The sequence below is a fragment of the Heteronotia binoei genome, chromosome 1 (assembly GCF_032191835.1).
Source record: "Heteronotia binoei isolate CCM8104 ecotype False Entrance Well chromosome 1, APGP_CSIRO_Hbin_v1, whole genome shotgun sequence".
Lineage (NCBI taxonomy): Eukaryota > Metazoa > Chordata > Lepidosauria > Squamata > Gekkonidae > Heteronotia > Heteronotia binoei.
Genome location: NC_083223.1, coordinates 249061326 through 249068942, shown reverse-complemented (window position 1 = coordinate 249068942; position 7617 = coordinate 249061326). Strand labels below are relative to the sequence as shown.

General features: G+C 44.4%; 1 protein-coding gene across 1 annotated transcript in view; it reads left to right on the top strand.

Moving 5' to 3' along the window:
* Positions 1-7617, top strand: part of RELA (RELA proto-oncogene, NF-kB subunit) — a 542238-nt gene that overhangs the window by 367760 nt on the left and 166861 nt on the right. The gene's annotated exons all lie outside the window — the stretch shown is intronic.

Sequence of the window (7617 nt, the reverse complement as noted above, 5' to 3'; positions counted from 1 at the left end):
TGTATTAAAGTTGTGGAGTATAGAAAACACACAGATATCAAATAAATGCTTCTTACATTTATGGTAAGAACACTGAACCAGAGTAAGAATAGAACGAAGTATGAGTCCAGCAGCACCTTTAAGACCAACAAAATTTAATTTGGGGTGTAATTCTGGGCATGCACACAAAAACTTATACCTAGAATTAAACTTCGTTGGTTTTAAAGACAGGACGGGATCTACATGTTTTTTGAGGGGGGGGGGGGGCAAAATTAAAAAATGGTGCCCCCTTGTGGGCCCATTCTATGTTATGGGCCCATAGAATAGAATGGACTCCATACCTAATTTGGTGCCCCTCCTCTGGTGGCGCCCAGGGCAAGCACCCCCTCCGCCCCTCCCTAGATCCAGCCCTGTTTAAAGGTACCACTGGACTCAAACTTCATTCTGTTGCTTTTAGATGAACATGGCTACCCACCTGAACCAAAGTATGAACAGTTGTAGAAACCAAAGACAGATTTTGGTATTAATAGGCACTCACTTGTTACACTTACTTTGTTGCCTAGGTACGGCATTTCCAAAAGATCTCTGAATCAGACCCGTTCTTGCCCTACTGATGGAATGAACACATCCACAGTAAGCATATATTTGACTATTGTCTTAGTGAGTAAATACTCCTCAATTAGCCTTAGATTTTCAGTAGATGAGCATATTGCTAGACCTCAGTGGACATCTTTGTAATTATTGTTTTGAGTTCTTTATACCTTCCAAAAAGGTGTGGCTATCTGTAGAATAAATGTGTGTGATGTGCAGGACTAATTCTTGCATAGTAACTGTGAGGAGAATTTTCTCTCCACCATTGAAAAATTCTCAGATTTTGTCAACCCATTTTCTCAAAGCCTCTCAATACCACACAGAATGGTTGTCATGTTTTCCATTACTTTGGGGGAAGATTTATAATGAATACAGGAGTTTCAGCCTCTGCCATTTTCCCAGCCTGGCAATCTCTGTAATGAGTGAAGATGGGCCCTGGGTGGAGTGAAAGCCTTCATGAAAAGTCAGGTTTTCAGGAGGAAGTTGAAAACAAGTGCATCTGTGTGTCAGCATAAGACGGAGCACAGGACAAAGGGCAGAGTTGTTTGAGGGGGCTGAGGAGAGTGGAACTGGAAAAGCGAAAGTTAGACCAGACCAGAACACCTTGCAGGAGCTCCTTGTCACTTATATGGATACAAGTGAGACAATATCACAACTGGACCTGCAACTTTTTAATTATTAAGCTGGTGGGGATCAAATTCAGTGGTGGGAATACATCTATTTTAAAGGTTATTTTGGTTCTAGAAATGCAAAATAAAAGAATAAAGGCAGCCCTTCTTCCTAGCAACCAGGTGGCTGGTTTTGTTTATTTGGGAAACAGTTATTTCATACTTCCTTCAGTATAATACTAAGCATTTATATAGCTTTTGCAAGCATTCAGAGTGTTTCACGTATATTACCTGGTTGCATTCCTTATAAGAATCCTGTAAGGTAGGCCAGTAGCTTCCTTATTTGAACCAGGGATTTCCTGATGGAGCCAGTTTCTTAAATTCTTTACTATACCAGCTCTTGAGCCAGCAACTAATTTCTGCCTTTTGCAATTTTTACATTTATTTAGAATAAATAATCTTTATCACATTGGCTAAAGAACAGGTGACAGGAAAAGGAGGAGGAGGAGAATAGTTGGTTCTGCATCCTGCCTTTCACTACCCAAAAGAGTCTCAGAGTGCCTTATGATTGCCTTCCCTTCCTCTCCCCATGACAGACACCCTGTGAGGTAGGTGGACTGATAGAGCTCTGAGAGAACTGTGACTGACCCAAGGTCACCCAGCTAGCTGTATGTGAAGGAAGAATGGGGAATCAAACCTGGTTTTCCAGATTAGAGTCTGCTACTCTTAACCACTACACCAAACTGGCTCTAAATAGATATCTGGAACAAGGTGTAGCTATTAAGAGGGCTGCCAGATTGCCTGCTATGGTGCCCTTGAAGTCTATGCTCCGGCTGCTATTTGATAGAATAGTAGACGCAAAACAGGGGAGGACTAGCAATGTATGATACTGTGACATCACTTCTGGCTTTAGATCCAGAAAGAAGACAAAGATGGAGGACAAGGAGATTGGATTTATAGCCTGCCCTTCACTTGGAGTCTCAGAGTGGCTTACCTTACCTTCCTCTCCCCACAACAGATGCCCTGAGGTAGGTGCAGCTAAGAGAGCTCCTTCAAGAACTGTTCTTGAGAGAACAGCTCTGAGAGAACTGTGGCTGACCAAAGACCTCTCAGCTGGCTGTATGTGGAGGAAGAATGAGGAATCAAACCCGGCTTTCCAGATTAGAGTCTGCCACTCTTAACCACTACACCAAACTGACTCTCCAAACTGGCTTAAGCTTCCCTTGCCCCCTTCTATTTTACTGACTTGAATAAAAAATATCTGATTATTTAGTCCTAAAAATAAAAACAAGTACCTTGTCATTATATAGCTCTTTCACAGATTCACAGCATTTCATATTATATTGTTCCAGTAACCCTCACAACCACCCTTTAAGTAAGGATTCCCATATTGCAAATGCAGAATGCTGAGAGAGTGTATAGGCCAGGGATTCCTGCATCCAATACAAAGTTAAATGTGTGTCTAAAACAACTGATGAAGAATAAGGAGAGGGGCTTTAGGTTAGTGGCATGAGTTCAACCCCTAGTAACTCCAGCTTGAAAAAAAATTACAAGAAATGGGAAAGGAAAGACTTTTCCTTGCCTGAGACGCCAGAGACAGGCTGCCAGTCAGACCTGGGGGCCAATTCAGACAGTCCTGGTGTCCCCCCAGGGGTCCTGTCAATCTGATGCACTCTGGGAGTTCCATACTCAGAACTTAATTCCTAGGTGATTTGGATCAGGACTACAGCATATGGGAGAGAGGACTTAAACTCCCCCTGCTTCCTGGTATTTTACTGACCTGAAGCAGCTCTGGAGTGCTGCTATTTACTCCCTTAGTAAAACTTGTGTATTGACGGGCTATACACAAATACCAAGAATACAGAGCATCACTGCCCCAACCATAGTGGTCCATCTCTATTTTAGCCACTGATTGACCACTGGTCCATGTATTTATATAATCCTTTCTTGAAGCTGTCTACACTTGTAGCAGCCACTTCCTACAGCAGTGAATTCCACTTTTATCTGCTCTAAACCTACTGCTCACTAATTTCATTGAGTGCCCACAAGTTCTTCTTTTGTGAGAAAGAGAGAAAAATACTTCTTTCTCTACCTTCTCTATCTCTTCTCTATCTCTATCTTGTAGACCTCTATTATGTCACCCTCAGTCAACGTTTCTCCAGACTAAAGGGAATACTTTTCGGGAAAGTGTTCCAAGCCTTTAATCATTCCAGTTGCCCTTATCTGCACTTTTGCCAATGCTATAATATCTTTTTTGAGGTGTGGTGACCAGAATTGTACACGGTACTCCAAATGAGGCTGCACCATCGATTTATAGAGGCATTATGATACTGGCTATTTTCAATTCCCTTCCTAATAATCCTCAGCAGAGCACTTGCCTTTTTTATTGCAGTCACACACTGAGTCAACATCTTCGGTGAGTTATCCAAGATCTCTTTGCTGGTCAGTCTCCGCCATTTTGGACCCCATCAATGTGTATTTATAGTTAGCATTTTTGGCATTAGTGTGCATTACTTTGCACTTGTCCACATTGAACCTCATTTGCCACATTGATGCCCACTCCCCCATTTCCTGCGGCTATTTCCAGTGGTGAATTTGGCACCAGAGAGGGAGGGATTCTGAGTCCCCTGTCTGTCTCTGCTTGCTGTCATCTCCATCTGAATCAAAGCCCCATGTATCTGGGAAGTATGGAACTTCCAGAACTCAACTCTGACTCAATCCAGGGACATACCCAAGAAAAACATAATGTGTGATTTGAGATTGGTAAATACCTGCATCCAAGGCTAAATTTTGAATTAAGAACATAGGAGAAGACCTGCTGGCTCAGAGTAGTGGTCCACTCACTCCAGCATCCTGTCTCACACAGTGGCCAACCAGTTTCCCTGCATGTCCAACAATCTGGGCATAGAGTCCAAGGCCGTCTCCTGTTGTTGCCTTCTGGCACTGGGGTTCAGAGGTTGACTGCCTCTGGATGTGAAGATTCCCTTTAGTCACCATGGCTACTAGCCACTGATAGACCTTTGCTCCATGAGTCTAGACAATTCCTGTCTCACAGCTTGTTTGTATAACATTAGACTGATCTTTCTTGAGTAACACTCTGCAAGAGATGGGCAGGCAAAATCACAGTCCTGCTGCTTTTAGGATAAGCTTTGCAAGAGATCCAAAGAGAGGAAGCAACTTCTCCAGTGTTATCTCAAAAGCTCCAGTCACACCCCTACTGTGACTTGGATAGCCCAGGCTAGCCCAATCTCACCAGCTCTTAGAAGCTAAGCAGGGTCAGCCCTGGTCAGTATTTGGATGGGAGACCAACAAGGAAGTCCAGAATCACGATGCAGAAGCAATGGCAAACCAACTCTGAATATCTCTTGCCTTGAAAACCCTTCAAGGTTCCCTTAAGTCAGTTCTGGGGTTGCCAATCCCCAGTTGGGGGCAGGGGATCCCCTGGTTTGGAGGCCCTTCCCCCGCTTCAGGGATATCAGAAACCTGGGGGGCAGGGCCAGTCCTAGGGCGTGGGGTGCCTCAGGCAGACTCTGATTGGAGTCATCAGAGAGTGGGTGGGGAGGGCGCCAAAATTTGGGCATTTGTCTAGGGCACCGGGCTGGGAGGGCCCAATTTTGTGCACTCCCTAGCCCAGCACCCTAGGCAAATGCCTAATTTCCCTCCCCCACCACTTTCTGATGACCCTGAAATGGGGGAAGGGCCTCCAAACCAGGGGATCCCCTGTCCCCATCTGGGTATTGGCAACCCTAAATGCCTAATTTGCCTTGTGGGAGGGCTGGCCCTGCTGGGGGGGGGATGTTTGCTGGGCACTCCATTAAACCCTATGGGGACCAATCCCTTTAGGGTATAATGGAGAATTGCTCTGTGGGTATTTGGGGCTCAGGGGGGCTGCTTGTTGATACATACTGTTGTTATATTGGCCCTAAACTGCAAGGTGCGTATTTGCAATATTATTATTTGCTGTATATGTATTTGCTGCTGACATAGGCCAGATACATTTGTGGCCTTCCAAAAATTGTGTCATTCATTTCCATATTGAAACATTCCATTTTGGGTCCTATATTAATTGTTTATTGATTTATAAGTGTAAATGGGACTTTGTTGTATTTTGAGCTCTGAAAAAGGCCTCTGCAGGCTGAAACGCGTCAGGTCATATATGTATCTTTCATGTGCATTTGTCACTTTGATGATTTTATGAGGCTTCATTTGGGCCCCCACAAGGTTTTTACATGTTTTTGTAATAAACACATGTACTTTTGTCTATAACTATTGATGTTTTTAACCTTCGGCCCCTTAGTATTCTAAACTTCCTTTGGAGATTTCCACCTCCAAAGTCTCCAAATATTTCCTGAGTCTGACCTGGCAACCCTAGAAAAAATAAGTTACACCCATGAAACATGTTGCTACTTTGCTTCAAGTCAGCAATTGGGAAATAAATATGCAGACTCCATTCAAGGTGTCTCATTAATTAAATGTAACACCTTCCCACAACATGCTCATAAGCTGCAGATGGTCCCATTACGCAGAGGATATAGGTAGACCCTGTGTTGCCTGACTGAACGGTTTGGACTCTGCCCTGCTACCTCAGTTGAAACACGTTAATACCTGGTGAAGGGGCAGGCATTCAATTAGGATAAGTAAATTAGAATAAGTAAATAATTAGTATAAGTATGCAAGCTTCAGCCAAACCCTGGGGTTAAACTTAGATTGACGGCCCTCCCATGCTGGGTCCCAAAATGAAACTGTGGTTCAAGAACGTACCAGCTATTTGGGGATGTCTGGGCTTCCCCACCACCGACACCACATCTGTAGACCCAGTTCATGAGGATGGTATCTCTGAGCCTGTGCAGAGTGCTGTTCTTTGCTGAGCCAGAACAGCCGGTCATACATACAATCAGCATACCCATTTTTCAGGGACTGAAGCTCAAATCCTTTGGCCAGCAAATGAGAAGAGAGCACTCACTGGAGAAGATCCTGATGTTAGGAAAGACAGAGGCAAAAGAAGAAGGGGACAGCAAAATATAAGATGGCCGGACAATGTTACTGATGTAACTGCAGACTTTGGAGGATGGTGGAAGACAGGAGGGCCTGGCGTGACTTTGTCCATGGGGTTGCAAATAGTCGGACTCGACCGTGCGACTGAAGAACAACAAAAAGATTTTCTCTACTTGAGTAAGCCCTTGTCAGAGCTTTTTTCCTGGAAAACAAGGTGCTGGAACACTCGAGAGGGCAATGAAGGATAGGGTTGCCAATACCCAGGTGGGGGCAGGAGATCCCCTGGTTTGGAGGCCCTTCCTTCATTTCAGGGTCATCAGAAAGTGGGGGGGGAGAGGGAAATGTCTGCTGGGTGCTCATTATTCCCTATGGAGACCAGTTCCCATAGGGAATAATGGAGAATTGATCCGCAGGTATCTGGGGTGCTGCTGGGGGGAGCTATTTTTTTTAAGGCACCAAATTTGGAGCATAGCATCCAACATCTCTCCTCAAAAGACCCTCCAAGTTTCAAAAAGGTTGGACTGAGGAGTTCAATTCTATGCACCCCACAAGAGGGTGCCCCTATCGGTCAATATTTCCAATGAAGGGAAGACATTTTAAAAGGTGTGCGGTCCCTTTAAATGCGATGGTCAGAACTCCCTTTAGAGTTCAATTATGCTTGTCACAGCCTTTCTCCAGGCTCCCCCCCAAAGTCTCCTGGTTCTACCCCCAAAGCCCTCAGATTTTTCTTGAATTGGACTTGGCAACCCTAAGAAGGAGAAACACGGGGTTATTTGAAACAATATTATTTTCATGCACTATGGACTTACCTCTACTTTAAAGCAGTTTCCAAACTTTTAAACATGTCACCAGCTTCCTCAGTTCTTTTTTGGGTCTTCCTTTTGGTACCTAATGCTGAATGATGACCTTGAAGCAACCATGTTTTAATATACTTTGTTGGTTCAAAGACTGTCATGCTCCCCCAGTGCCCCTCATGAACTGTTAGATTAACAGGGGTGTCAAACTCTTTTGTTATGAGGGCCAGATCTGATATAAATGAGAGCTTGTTGGGCAGGGCCATGTGTGTCATAAAATGTAATGCCAGGTAGTGGAGATATAAGCTTTATAAAGGATACCAACACAAAGATTTTTTTAAAAGTTTAAAATAAAACATATTACCACGCATTCGTCTTAAAGGTGCTTTCTTTGTATCTCTCCTGTGCAATCCAGGGAACTGGGCAAAGGAAGCTCTGGCTCTTTTCTTCCTTCCCCAGGGACTGGGAGGGGGAGGAGCCTCAGCCTATAGAAGGAAGTGGGGCTTGGCAAGCTGTGATGCAGTAGGAAGCAAGAGGGAGGGAGGAGGAAGCAGATAACAGCCAGTTGCTTGGGGGCTTGATAGGAGCCCTCCGAGGGCCTGATTTGGCCCCTGGGCCACATGTCTGACAACCATATATTAGACATTTTT